The sequence below is a fragment of the Rhinolophus sinicus genome, chromosome 14 (assembly GCF_057876585.1).
Source record: "Rhinolophus sinicus isolate RSI-liver-muscle chromosome 14, RSI-T2T, whole genome shotgun sequence".
Classification (NCBI taxonomy): Eukaryota; Metazoa; Chordata; class Mammalia; order Chiroptera; family Rhinolophidae; genus Rhinolophus; species Rhinolophus sinicus.
In genome coordinates, this window is record NC_142514.1 from 136,056,299 (window position 1) to 136,071,509 (window position 15,211).

The 15,211-nt window shown below is 46.9% G+C and overlaps 1 protein-coding gene across 14 annotated transcripts in view; it reads left to right on the forward strand.

Moving 5' to 3' along the window:
* The window catches only part of TENM4 (teneurin transmembrane protein 4), a 2,724,551-nt gene that overhangs the window by 2,350,559 nt on the left and 358,781 nt on the right, over nucleotides 1-15,211 (forward strand). The window lies entirely within an intron of this gene.

Here is a 15,211-nt window from a genome sequence, read left to right on the forward strand (position 1 = left end):
TGGCTCAGGGGTAGGGTTATTGTTTGCAAGTGCCTGTGTGTGAGGGAGCAGAAGGGCCAGGGGAGGCTGGTTACCCGTCCCCCACAGCTTGTCCCCTGTCGCGGATCCTGTCTGAGTCCTCCTCATGCAGTCGCCAGCCTCGAGGTGCTCAGCAGTCCTAGGCAATCGCCCTGGATGTGGCCCTACCCCAGTGTCTTATGTCGCTCAGAGGAGGGCTGCTAAACAAAAACCGTCATGTCGGGGTAATTTGAAACTTGAGGGTTTGCTCCAGCTTTCCCCTCTCTCATCTGCAGATTTGGGGAAGTGCTGGCTGCTCTAGACTTCTTATTCCAGTCTCATCTGTGCAGCCCCCTTCTTCCACGGCCCAGAAGGGGCTGTGAGAGAAAGAGATATTTCGTTGGCACACCTCCTTTCTATGGTGGAAAAAAGGGAGCCTGGTTTCAGGATCTCCTTCTTACTCTCGGGCCCGCAGGCTCCGAGTTAGGTGCAGCCCTGCAGTGAGCTGCTGGGGCATCTCCTTTTCTGTGGTGGTTTGTGACCTGCGGGTCCCTGGGCAGCTTTGCGGACCCAGGTCTGCACTGAGGAATATCCTATTGGAGTCTGGCAGCGGAGATTTAGGGAGGGTGACAGAGACTAGGGACAGCTCCTCTTCCTGGGGGAGGCTTTTGTTTCTCAGAATCCCAATGAGGGGGCCTACTGCCAGGAGGTGGGAAGGGGGGCTGTGGGGAGGACAGTCTGAAAGAGAACTGAAGAGCCAAGCCAGGTACCAGCGCCCCCACTGGTTTCCAACTCTAGCTTCCGAGGTGAAGGCTGCTCCAGCTGAATTACGTAGAACACAATCCCAGATTTGGGATTGGGCAGAAGACCAGGTAAAGTCAGGGTCAGGTGGGAAATGTATCTCTTTAAAGAGTCAGGTGTGGCAGAGTTCCAAATGTCCGTTTTGCCATCCCTCCCAGAGAACTCAGAGGTTTTCCTAGGGAGCCTGTGCACCAATCTGAGGGGTTGGTAGAACAGCTGGTCTTGGGTACTGGTTTGGCAGTGTTACCCTCCCATGACCCCCAACCAGCCCTCTGAGAGGACCAGTGACCTCAGCACTAGATGGTGCTGCCACTCTCTGCAGTGGGGAGCCATCCACACCTCCTCATCCACCCTCCCTCTGACGCCCACACCCAAACGTCTGTCCCTCTTCTCCCTGCGGTCACCATGCACTGTGAGAAATATGACATGTGAGGCCTGAGGAGAAAATGTATCTGATTATGAGGCAGGAGGCCTCCCTTCTGTTGCTGACCTGGGGTGTGGCATTGGATAAGTTGGATCCTTTCTCTGGACCGACCTCTGTTTCCTCATCCATAAGTGGTTTAAATGAAATCAGCATTTACCATATTCTGAGAATGTTAATAGTTCTTAGATGGGGAGGGGAAGTGCTCTGTAGTCAAACAATATAGGAAACACTGAGTTAAAGGAATTTAAACCAGTTTCTTTACTGCAGGACTTTTCAGAGTCTTTACACTATGTTAATGTGCATGCTACCAGATAAATTGCCAAGAAGGGATAGATGCAACATTCTCCAAATTGCTCTGAGCATAGAAACCTCTATTCTCAGAGCATCTGCTAGGTTCGGTGTTCTAATGAACACTTTGGGGGAATAACGGAGCCGAAAGACCTGCAGGCCCATGCAGATCTAGGCTTCTGATTCTAAGTGCTTACGTGAAGATGGAGGTTCACATGAGGGAACTGATAATAATAACATTAAATGTTCATAACTACTGGTGATTATCAGACCCCAAGCACAGTGCTAAGTGCTTTAGTTATATGATCTCACTGACTCCCCCTACAGCCCTTTGAGGTAGGTTTTATTATCCTCCCTGCACAAAAGAAGGAAACTGCAGCCCTGTGAGGTTAAGCACCCTCCGTAGGTCACACAACTAGCAAGATGGGATTTGAACTCGGGCCTATGTGACTCTAAAATCTTTACTCGCGTAGCCCTAGGTATAATGAATTTCCTCTGCAGCAAAATACTTGGGTCGTTTGTCCTTCTGCACGCTTCTTGCCCACCATCGTGACAAATGATCACTTTTCCATAAAGTCATGACAGAGGGAGGTGCACACCGCCTACATTGTTGTGCATTCCCTGAGAGCTGAATTAGAGCTGAATTAAGCCTCTGTGGGGTGATAATGGCATAGTCAATGAGCCTGAAGAGCTTCAGCCTTTGGTAACAGGGACAGGGAGACGGCTGTGTGCTTCCCGGGCCGTGCTACCCTCTTCTTCTGGTCGTCCATTTCTGCACTCGAAGCCTCACTGCATTCAGGGAAGATGGGGCAGGCAAAGGAGGTGGACAGGTTAATCTAACAAAGAGGCACTGGCCTCTGCATCCCTTCCACGCCTGGACTCCCAAAACCCAGACACCCCACCGGTGCCCACACGCTTGTTCACTTTCTCTCCTTTGGGAAGGTACATTAACAGCTTTGTTACATACCCTGGTCTAAATAATGACAGTGACTCTTACTGACAGTAAATGAGCCATTGAAATGGCTCCCTTTTATCCGTTGATGAGGTTGACAGTGCTCTTGTTCACACCTTTGTCTCCTCAATTTACAGCTGAAGGCTGCGGCTCAGAGAGGTGAAGGGCTCATCTAGTTGGGCTGGAGCCAGACTCTGCACGAATCTTGTTCTTTCCTGGCTCTCCCTCTCTTCTCCCTGTCCCTCCACTCTTCAGCCTTCCTCCTCTGCCCTCCTCTCTCTCTCTCACATTCATCCCCCTAACCCCCTTTTTTTCTGTAATGAGAACCCAGATCTTACTATCAGAACAGGGCTCAATTCCACAGGACGTGTAAACCGACATATCACAATGTGGCCAGTTTTCAGGAGTAGGGTAAAGCCATACTGAGGGCCTACTGTGTGAGGGCCTACTGCACTTGTGTGACTGCTTTGAATCCTCTATACCAGGGCATTGCCATTTCCCAGAAGGGAGAACTGAGGCTCCATAAAAGTCAGCTGACCTGCCAGAGATTGGACAGCCAGTGAGTCAGCAAGTTGGTAGAGCTTGGTTTTGAGCTTAGATCTCTCTCATCCTATCGTCTGAGCCCTTTGCCTACCTCTATTTGAGTCAGTGAGGGTGTTGGACTCTCAATTGAGACCACCAAAAATGTGGCACTGAGTTCTCAGAGCTCCTTACCCGATGTGAAATGCAAAGCATAATCCATCCCCAGCAACTTCCAGCCACAAGAACCCGACTCTGACTCCACCCATGCCTGGCCTTGCATTAGTCAATAGTAATTGTCAACAGTATTGATAGCGGTGGAGGCTTTTGCTGAGGTCACACTGATGCTGCATGCAGCTGCCATCAATAATAACTTTTATGGGGTCCATTAAAGCCAATTTCTGCCCCTGAAGGTTAATGTCAGCAGCTTTTATGTCACTGCTTAATATCCAAAATAAATACAGAATTGACTGGATAAACACAAATCTTCTTCTTCAGGGCCACCAGGAAGGGCCGCCCCCAGGCCTCTCCTGCTGAGTGGGGCCGGCAGGCTAGGGGCAGTGAGGAGATGCTGGCATCGTGCTAGGCACATCGTTGGCACTCAATAAATGTTTTCTAAAAAGCAAAGGTTGCAATGTGAGCTCCCTTTCCACCCACTGGGTCAGGGTGACACCATGTCTCCTTCATTCTGTGACAACACCAAGCTCCTTCAGTGTGCCTGGCATTATTCTAGAATCAAGGATCTAGATGAAAAGCGGGGAAGTAGAGATAGGACAGCCTTGTGGCCCTATCTGTAATGGAGGTGTAGCAGGCAGCCGTGCAGAGTGGAAAGAACAGTGGTTCCAGAGTTAGCGAGGGCACCCGGCCTTCAATTCTGGCCATGCCACATCCCAGCTCCGAAAACTTGGGTGAGCTACCTCACCTCCCCGAGCCGCGGTTTCCTCATTTCTAAAACATGCTAGTAGGTACCACGGGCTGGGAGAGGGAGGAATGGGGAGTTAGTGTTTAATGATCGCAGAGTTTTAGTTTGGGATGATGAGAAGGTTCTGGAGATGGCATAGTGGTGATGGTCGTACAACAGCGTGAATATGCTTAATGCCACTGAATAGCACACTGAAAAAGGGTTAAAAGGGTTATGTATGCTTTGCCACAATAACAACAACCACAAAAAATATCGTGTCATCTTTCTTCCTTGAAGTGCTGCTGTGAGGCCATACTATATTTGTGAAGTGTCTGGTCTGCGTTGGTCCTTAATTCATGCTGGCTATTAATATTAATTTTTTAAAGAGCTGTGGGATGACAGTAAAAGGAGCTATTTGTTTTGCCTGAGGGTGCAAAGGCTCATCCCTTCATTCCACTCACGGTCTGCACCTGGGCTTGAAGACCAAGTAAGATTTCACTGAGCATAACGGATCTGACGGACGCATTCCCAACAGTGCCAACGCTTAGAGACACGAAGAGGCATGGTGGGTTTGGGGAATAGTGAGAATGTACTCCTTGCTTTAATCTCAGAGGCACATTGAGAAATTCACTTAGAAAAGAAACAATAAAACTGAATCACAGTTACCCCCAAATTATCAAGCAGCCTAAATGTCAAAAGGGAAATTATTGGTTAACCTAATTAGGCAGCCAAATTGCTTATTCAGAATCAGAAGATTAGGTGAGCATCTCCAAAGCACAGTGAGAAAGAAGCTCATTACCAAGTTAACTCAATTTATCCTCTATCCTCTCTGGCCCCGTGCTCATGAGACTTGGTTTTAAAAGTCTATGAGAATATCTATCATTAATTCCCTCAGTGGCCAGAGTATTGCAGCTACCCAGCCTTTGTACACGGGACTCCATCTTCTAGAGTAGGAAGCCGGGATCCCTCCGCTGAGGTCGGAATTGGACCCCAACATTTAACTCCCAGGAATGCGGAGGTGTCCATTATTTTCAGGGAATTAGAGCCTCCTCCTGGACAGTATTATCCACATCATGAGGGCGGTAAGGCCCTGAGTTCTGAAAAGAATTGGGAAGGACCTGGGAGAGTCAGAGCACCTGAGAATGTGGGAGTGAGAAGGGACCTTAGAGACAATTAGCCCATCGACTATTAACCTTTCCCCAGGTTCTAGCCCAGGAAACTGAGCTTCAGAGAGATTAGGTGACCTGCTGCGGGTTACACAGCTAGTAGATGGCAGAGCCAGGGTTTGTGCCAGACCTGCCTCACTCCAGTGCCCTATTCTCTGTATTGATCTGTAGTTTGCTCTGCTAGATAGAAACTTGTTTTTATTAACTCAACGCATACAATACATACAATCTGCGAGATGACTCTAGATGTTTCCATAACATAAACTTTTTTGTCAATGTTAGAAACTTTCAGGAAAGAAACAAATCCATAACCTGCGAGAGCTGATAAGTAGCTAGAGAGCATACCAGGCCACTCTCCAACCGTGATGTGCTAGGGAAAATAGACAGGTAAGGATTATAGAGGTTTACAAGAAAAATTCCAGCCAGAAGTTAGCGGAGAAGGTTTCATGGCAGAAGTGCTGGTCCCTGGGCTTTGAGGGCTGGGAAGGACTTGAACAAGGAAAGAGGGGAAAGAAAGGGAATTCTGTGTGACACAGGCATGGAAGTGGACAAACATAAGTTGTGTCCCATGAGGCTGGACATAGGTGTGTGATTGGGACGATGGGGGCAGAGTGGGCTGCAAGGGAAGGTTGGAGAGTTAGGTGGGTCATCTGTCATCTGACAACTAAGTTTAACTAACACCGAATTTTTCTAAGTGAATTTTTGCACACTACCTCGTACCAGGTGGTGTTTTGCGTATTGGAGTTCCAGCACGATCAACACAGACAAAACTGCCTACTCATTAGTGGGGAGACTGACGATAAATATGTTTAACAACTAAAATATATAGGATGTTTCAAAATGATAAGAGTTATGGAAAAAGGGGATAGGAAGTGCTAGGGTAGGAGAGGGGTTACAGTTCTAAATGCGGTGTCCAGAGAAGGCGTCACTGACAAGATGGTAAGCGAGGCGAGGGAACACGTGGCGAGGATATCTGGAGGAAACACAATCCTCATAAAAGGAAGGACAGGGTCCAGAGCCTCGAGGACGGAGGAGTCTAGCTCTTTGAAAAGTGGCAAGGGGGCTAGTGTGGCTGGAGTAGGGTAGGAGGTCAAAGAGATGATGTAAGGTAGGGGTGCGTGCAGGCCATTGCATGGGGAGCTGAGAAGTGGGAGGGTCTGACTAATACTTGGACAGGATCATTCTGGAAGCTGTATTGAGAGCTAGTAGGCTATGTCACAGTAGGAGGTTACTGCAGTCATCCAGGGGACAGGCGGGCGTCTCAGGCCAGGAGGAGGCATACAGGCAGTGAGGACGGGATCTGTGCGGGGCAAGGAAAGGAGCTGCCTCTTCCCTGCTCCACTGGCAGTGAGGAAGATGTCAATACTCTTAGATTCTGTGACCAAAATGGGCTCGCAAGTGCTCCTGGGGGAGGGGGCAAGCTGATCCTTCTCCTGGCCTCACAGCTGTGTTGGCCTAGATGCAGAGTTCTTTAGTTCTGGCCTGTCCCACACCACATCCCATGCTCTCTCTCGTAATTCATGGCCTTGGTCAAGAAGCACCCCCTTGCCCATTCTTCACAGCATGCTCCCTCCTGCTGCTCATCGCCTCGGCATCTGACCTTGCTGCCTGACTCCCACTCCCAGCCTTTCATTACCTCCCACAGGACACTCTTGGCACCACCTCTTTGTGTTGTATCGTGGCTTCCCTTTGGCTATAATTCCAGTGCTTTCTTCTGCTCAGCTGCCTCAAATTGCCTTGATGAAGTTTGACCTGGGGCCTTCTCTCCGCAGCACCAACTCTTCTGGAATTGCCAGTGATCTGGGAATGGGTATCTGACAGCCACTAACGTTCTTGTTCTTGTGAGTCCCTTTTAAGAGGACTTTACGAAGCCCTGGCCTGGTTTAAATGCATCCCACATCCACTGCCCACTGCCAAGCTCTGTTGCTCTCCCTGGTGGGCAGTGTGTACTAATAAAAGAGCACCCTGCTTCGGAACTGGCAGGAGGAAAAGAGAGGCAAGAAGATGCAGAGCTACGCTAAATTAGGATAGATTGCATTCTTGAAACGAGGTTAGGACCTGCCGTGTGTGCACAGACGTGCAGCAAACCAGAGTTTTGCTTTTAATTTGAGCCAACATGACTTTTAAGTTCTGTCGAAGCAAAGATGTACACAACGTCAAACTTTCTCCCAGAAGACGTTTGCAAGGCATTTTTTTTTTTTTCTTTTTTTTTTTTTTTTTCACATCAGTAAGCTCAGCTTTGTCCAGTGAGAGTGGCTCCTGGGCCTGTTTCAACTTCATCTAACCCAGGATGACTTAGAGGGAAGAGGAGGATAACTGATGGTGGGAAATGAGCTTCCTTCCCACAAAAGTTTATTTCCAGTGTTGGGTGTGTGGACTCCAGGGCTGAATCTGGTTTCAATTTTAGGCTCTGTTACCATTTCCAGTGTGACCTGGAGCAAGTCACTTCTCCTCTCTGGGTGTTAGCTTCCCCATTAGCCAGATGAGGTCATTGGAATCTCAGGCAGCAAGACAACTCGGAAGGAGAATGGGCTTTGGAGTCAAACTCAGAATTCCAGCTCAGCCACTCAGGCATTGGGTGGTTTTGTGCAAATTATTGAATCTCAATGAGCTTCGGTTTCTCATCTGCAACGTGGGAACAGATACACACCTGCCTCCTAAAGATGTAAGAAGCGTGAAGGGCAGTTGTGCTCATGAAAGATCCAGGACTCCATTTTCCAAACTGTGGATTGTAATTGATCCTGAAATCAATGCCATGGCCCAGCTCCATCATTTGAAATAATAATAATAATAATAATAATAATAATAATAATAAATAGAACACAAAGGAGCACATACGTGTAGTAAAGTACTATGGGAACTTCGGGCAGCAAGATCAGTACTGTTTTGTGAGTTTTTATTTTAGTTACGCTTTCTACACAGCACCCATACTAGGTCATCACATATAATTTATTGCCTACTATGCAGTTGAGTAAAAAAAAGGTTTAAAAGTCAGTACCTGGCACATAGCAGGACCTTGTGAATGTTAATTCCTTTCGTTCAAGGACCCCTCAGCTTGAAGATTCCATGAATCCTAGATGTCATTGTCTCATACAGAAACTATTAGCGTATTACTGTATTTTGCCATGGATAATGTGCTCTTGTGTATAATGTGCACCCATGTTATTGGCCCAAACTTTCAGGGGGGAAAGAATCTTCGGTTTTAATTTTTTAATTCAAATTTTTATTTGTTTACATTTCGGTACTTGTTTTTTGTATTATAAAGGAATTTTAGCATTTATTTTTAAATATATTATGGTACAAGAAATTTCATGTAACAAATAATTACAACACACAAGAACAGATACAAGGTACAAGACACTTTATGTACCAGTAACAAATTTATGATATTTACGCATCATAGAAGGCCAAAACTCTTCCTCGTTGCAAGTTCCTCGTAAGTTCAACAAAACCGATTATCGTATTCCAGGGTATTATTTTGCATACAGATATCATTATTGATTTCTAGAGTTAACACTTTTAACTCATAAGCATAAATAAAAGCATTAAAAACATTTATATAGATATGGAACTAGTACCACCCATGTATAATGCGCATCCCTATTTTTCCCTCACAAATTTGGGCAAAAAGTGTGCCTTATACACAGCAAAATACGGTATTTCTAGGGCCCCCTTCCTGAGGATGAGTGTGTATCTTGGCAGGGCTTCATGGTTCACTTGAAAGAAGCTGGGCTCTGGAATCAGATCGATTTGCCCTACGTCTCATGTAATGACAGAGCTGGAATCCCTGGTTTGTAGAACCTGACCATCTCCCGCTCCTCTTCCCCAATTCCTCCTATGTATATGGTCATTTGTGTGACTGATGAGCCCTAGGGTAACTATGAGCTGTGAGGACAACAGGACTAGGACCCCGAACAGAAGGAGCTGATTTAGGAGGATACAGGGGACTGGCAGAGTCATAATCTGGGCTCATGTAACCAACTGAACCTCTCCATTCACCATGAAGGCAACTGGAGAAGAACCCAGGGCAAACATACCTGAGCACCACGTGCAACTAGCATGTCCCTCAACCCATGGACCCTCACCACAATTTTAATTTCACACTCCTCCGCCCAGGCCAATTGACTGCAATATAGAAATGACTCTTTCCTTTGATTTGGGGCTGGAGGAAGGCATGTACAGCAAGGTGTGAGCAAGGGCTCCTGGGAGTTCATATGGGTTTGATACAGGAAGCATCGTGCGGGGAGCGTAACAGTGATCACCATAGGATCCCTAGAACCAGGCTCAGTGCAAACCCTACACAATGTCTCTCTAGGAACGAGGGCTCAGAGAAGACCCAATCGTGCCCCAAACTCTTCCCGAAGAAACAGGCCCAACTTCCTCTGATGGTGGGGAGCAGCGAGGGCTGAGAAAAGGAACAGTAAACGTGCAGTCGGAAGCCTCAGATCTGACTCCCACCTGTGTGGACTGTTTAGGAACCAGCAAGAGGTTTGTTAGGACTGAGCCTGTGGGGATTCAGAGATGAGACCAGCAAGGAAAGCTGGGCTCTGTCATGGCAGAGGATGGTTTTCAACTGCTGATTCAAGAGTTCAGACTGTCTCCAGAAGGCCGTAGGGAACCACAGAAAAGGTTTAAGCAGGGAGAGGTCAAATATGGCAAACACCTTCCCTGATTCAGGTGAGGATATCAGTCTATAAGACAGAGTTTGTTTTTTCCATTTTATGGATGATGAAATTCTCCTCCCCTCCAAGGATGGAATCACGTCCCTCCCTAAATTCAGATGTTGAAACTCTAACCCCTAATGTGATGGACCATATTGGGAAATGGGTCCTTTGGAAGTTAATTAGGTTTAGATATAATTAGTGCCTTCGTAGGAAGAGGAAGAGAGAGAGAGAGATTGTTCTCTCTACACACACACACATACACACACACACACACACACACACACACACACACACACACAATGAGGAAAATCCATGTGAACACACAGCAAAAAGGCGGCTGTTTTCAGGCCAGGAAAAGAGCCTTCACCAGAACCTGACCATGCTGGCACATTTCAGAACTGTGTGAGAAAATAAATTTCTGTTGTTTAAGCCACCCAATCTGTGTTATTTTGTTATGGCAGCCCAAGCTGACTAAGACAGGCCCCCAAAACTTAAGTCACTTACCAGCCACAAAGCTGACACCTAATACAGGACTTTCATAATCCAAAATTCTTCCCCCTGACCGTACTGCCTCATGAAGACAGGAATGTAAAACTGTTTGAGACTGCCGGTGTTTTTGTGGGCTAAAAAGGTGCCAATATGCTGTACCATCTCCTCCAAAAAATAATTGGTACCTCACACTTGTAAGCACAGACTCCTGAGCCAGACTGCCTGGGTTTGAACCCCAGCTCTTCCACTTACTAGCTGCGTTACCTTGTGTTACACAAGGCAATTCTTAATTTGTCTATGCCTCTGTTTCCTTACCTGTAAGATGGGGCTAATTGTACTGTCTGCCTCCTAGTGGGGTTATAAGAACTGAAGGAGCTCAGAGAGTTACAGCATTTAACGGAGTGCCTGGCACCTAGGACGTGCTAGTTAAGCATAAGCTGTTGTTATTATTAATTGTACAGTGCTTTGTGATTTACAAAGTTTTCACATTTTGTTTAACATGGGCAACAACCTTTGAGGTAGGTATCAGTCTCATCATTATTTGGAAGTGCTCTGAGATCACACAGCTGGGAAGTGACAGAGATGGGATTCAACCCCAGGTCCCTGTGACCCCACACCACACACAGCTGTCCATACTCCAACTGACAGCTGGTCAGCCTGGCTCTTTCTGCCAAAGATGACTCCCCAAGCGCCCAGGGCCAAGTGTGAAAAGACTCCAGCAGGCCTGATTTTCCTCAGGCCAGTTTTTCCCAGTCTGCTCTGTGAGAAGGATTGCTGCCCACGCGATGTGCTCAGGAAGAAACGTCTCTTCACAGAAAGAGCCAACCCCTTTATGTTCCAAACACTGAAAAGGACTTTTCTTTCCGCTATTGCTCAGCAGCCTGGTTCCTAAATGAGTTTACTGTGCTCAGCTTTGTAGGACCTTAACTACAAAACAAATTGCTTTCCTGAACGTGCCCCCATCGGATGGAGCAAACCAGGTTCAAAGTGTGGCATAAACACAGGGAAATTGTTTGCCCTTCCAGCTGCTTATAAGGATGGAAGAGGGAGGAGAGCAGAGCCATCATCGGTGTGAAGTGGGCTGTGAAAAGGAAGAGGAAGGCTGTTCAAATAGGAACCAAGTGGGCTAAGTCAGAGGTTGGACAGCAACCCGTTAAAAGTGAGGCACCTCCGGCATCTCTCCCACCCTGCAGCCTCACTCAGGAGCAAAAAGGAGAAGCTGCTAAGCCCAAAGGATTTACCCTGCTTTCTACCTGCATCCACAACTTCCGATAATTTATTACCTCAGCACTAGAGTTAGTAGTGCTAAAAGATGCATTTTATTTGGAGAAAATGTGGAGCCATTTTTTTACCCACCTAGATTTATAAAGCTCTTCAAGGGTCTACTCTGGCACTAGGCCACTATTAGTCACATTTAGGGAGTGTGTAATAGCTGACAACGCCCTTCAGTACCCAAAGTTTCATAAATTTTCACAGCATCTCCCCAGACCAGGGCACCTGAGCCCACACCCTGACTTTGACCCCTGACAGTGGGTCTTCAAACTTGGAGCGTGTGTTGGGGGATGTTTAAGCCTCAGTGACTCACTAGAAGGACTCACAAGGCTTAGCATAGAGTGGGATTCACAGCTAAGACTAATTGCAGCAAAAGGATGCAAAGCCACCCAGCAAAGCGGAAAGGGCAGAGGGAGATGTCCAGAGGACACCAGGCACGAGCTTCCACGTGTTCTCTCCTAGCGATCAATCTCACAGGCTGTACCGAATTCCGCCAGCAGAGTTGGGATGACACATGCAACGTGCTTTCTACCAAGGAAGCTCAAGAGAGACTCAGTGCCCAAAGAGGAATTGGCCTTGTGTTGGGTGATCTGGGGATGGGTTCGCGGAAGTGGATCTGTGATCTAGATTGGACTCTGTCAGGAAGCGGGGGTCATTCTGTGCCTGGGTGTCTTCATCTTACATAGAAGTCAGGAGGAATGAAGTGAAGTGAAAGTTACCATTGAAAACAAAGGGGCGGCTGGTTAGCTCAGTTGGTTAGAGCTTGGTACTAGTAACACTAGGGTTGCCGATTCGATCCCTGCAAGCAGTGCCCTCCTTAAAAAAAAAAAAAAAAAAACTTCTGAAAACGAAGGCTAGGGGGATATTTGGTCATTTGGGGGTTTGGTCCTGTTGCTGTTTTTTATGAGTTCAAACATGGTTGCAGAGTGGTCCTGCCGTCATCTTGATCCGTTACAGTCACAGAGTTGCCAGTCTGTCTGAGGTTGGTGTGTGAAATTGCTTATAGTCAACAGGAGAAAGCCACCACCAAGCTGTGAGTGCCAGGCCGTTCCTGGCTGTCGGGAAATGCTGTTCTTGTTTTCATCCGAAACCAAAAGCCAATGGAATGGACTGACCCACTGTACCAGGAGGACAGCTGACTTCAAGGGCCTCAATGACCTGTGCCTGTGATAAATATCAGCGTCCTGGGAAAATAACAATGAACATTACTTATTTAATAATAAGCCCCATGATGTTAATTAAGTACTATTCAATAATCACTTGTTTAATATATACTCCATAAATAATAAAAGTTATTTATTGAATATTTCTCATCGGTCAGGTACCATAGGAACCTCTTTAAATACGTCATCTCATTTCATCCTCTTAATATCTCTGCAAGATTAGTATTTTGGGGTTTTTTTTGCAGATAAGGAAATAGATCCTCAGACAGATGAAGCGACTTCCCGAAGGCCCCCTGTCTAATACGTGGTAGAAGCCAAATTCAAACATGGTCTGCCTGACTCCAAAACCTGTGCTTTTCCCACTGCCCCAGACCTCTTAGTCGTGTAGGTACATACAGTCAGTGAAAGAGACGGCCTGCCAAGCTGTGGCTGAGACTGGGATTAGTCCAAGGGACATGACAGCTCGGAGATAAATCCAAAGTGTGTTTATAGACAGGAAGTTGGGGGCACCACAAAAATGTCAGCGGGCCATGGAAGCCCAGGCCCTTATGGAATGTGGTGGTTCCTGTGAGCTGCTGTGGGAGCTCCAGCAACGGGAGCCCATCCTCTCATCCCCAGAGCATGAGGGTGAGCCGGATCTATCTATTATTCCTACACAGCTGGCTAATGAATATGAAAAAGAGCTGCCCATTATTGATTAACTTTGTATTCCACCACGACAATGTCTTAATGAACCTCAGTACCTCTAACTCAAAAGCTGGGGGGTAATCTTTTCAGTAGCAGTCATGGTTCTCCTTGCCAACGCCTTCTGAGATTCAGCATGTTTAAAGGGTTGGGTTGGCGGGGCCGGCTTGAGGTTGAAGACCTGTTTAAGTTGGTCCCTCGGCTGGAGGTATTATTTTCCATTCCATGGCCCATTTTGTATTTATCTAGAAATGTTTTTACAGACCTATGTAGCTCTAGGCAAGACTATGCTTTATTTATCTAGCTCAGTAGAGTCAGGACCTGGCACATGAAATTCTGTAAAAATGTATAGCTCAGAATGGGTGTTCACTGCATCCTGATGAATGAACACGCTCATGTTTCAAAGGACTAGACTGAGGTCCAGAAAGAGCACGCAGGAGAATGGAATATTTACTGGATGCTGTATTGGTTTCCTGGGGCTGCTGTAACAAAGTACCAAAAATTGGGTGCCTTAAAGCAACATATTGTTTCACAGTGATAGAAGTTAGAAGTCCAAAATCAAGGTATCAATGGGGCCATGTTTCCCTCTGGAACATGTAGGGCAATCCTTCTGGGTTCTCCTCCTGGGTTCTGAGGGCTTGCTGGCTGTCATTGGCATTCCCTGGCTTCCAGCTGCATCACTCCAATCTCTGCCTTCACTGTCACATGGCATTGTCCCTGTATGTCTCTGTTGTAACATGGTTGTTTTCTTATAAGGAGACCAGTCGTATTGTATTATGCGACCATCCTACTCCAGTTTGACCTCATCTTAAACAATTACATCTATCATGACCTTGTTTCCAATTAAGGTCATATTCTGAGGTGCTGGTGGCAAAGACTTTGTCTTAGTCCCTTTGAGCTGCTATAACAAAAATACTACAGACTGGGTGGCTTAAACAGCAAACATTTATGTCTTGCACATCTGGAGGCTGGAAGTCCAAGATCAAGGTGCCGGCCGATTCGGTGTCTGGTGAGAGCCCGATCCTGCTTCTTCTCACTTTGTCCTCATGGGGTAAAAGAGGTGAGGGAGCTCTCCATGGTCCATTTCATAAGGACACTAATCTCATTCGTGGAAGCTCCTTCCTCATGACCTAATCACCTCCCAAAAGCCCCACCTCCTAATACCGTCACATTGGGGGTTAGAATGTCAACATATGAATTTGGGGGAGGACAGAAATATTCAGTCTATAGCAAACTTCAGTGTATCTCTTTGGGGGGGGGGTGTAAAAAATGCAATCCATAACAGATGCCTGTTTGGTTCCAGGAACCATCTCAAGCACTTTGGCCCCTACCCCTCAACAACCTGGTTCTTAAGTGAGTTTGTAGCTTCTTTGTACCCTAGGAACTATAAGTAAGAGAAACCATTTTAGTCTGAATGATATGCCAGCTGTGACTCCCCACGCTGGACTCAGGGCCCCTGCCACCTGACTGCAGCTTCCCCTTCCTCTCCCTGGCACACACCACCTCACAGCCAAGCAAGCCAGGTCAGCCACCAAATCCTGTGCCTCTTCGAAGTGAGTGAGCCCCTTCACAGGAGATGCGGATGCCACAGAGAATATTCCTCCCCGAGACCATATGGGGGATCCTGGGGCCTTGCCTATAACAGCAAGGGGTGTAAGTACGTATGGGAGAATACGTGTGTGTGGCGGTGTATAAGTACATGGCTATGTGTGCTAATTTGAGTGCGTGGGGGGTTCGAAGTGTATGTGTATGTGTGATTCGAGTGTAAAATATACTCAACAGTATATGAGTTGGACAAAGACAATGTCAGTGTCATGTTAGAGGAGAAATAAATGTGTGACAGGGCGTGGGGGACACACGAAGAAGAGTGTATGGATTTGACTGTACATGA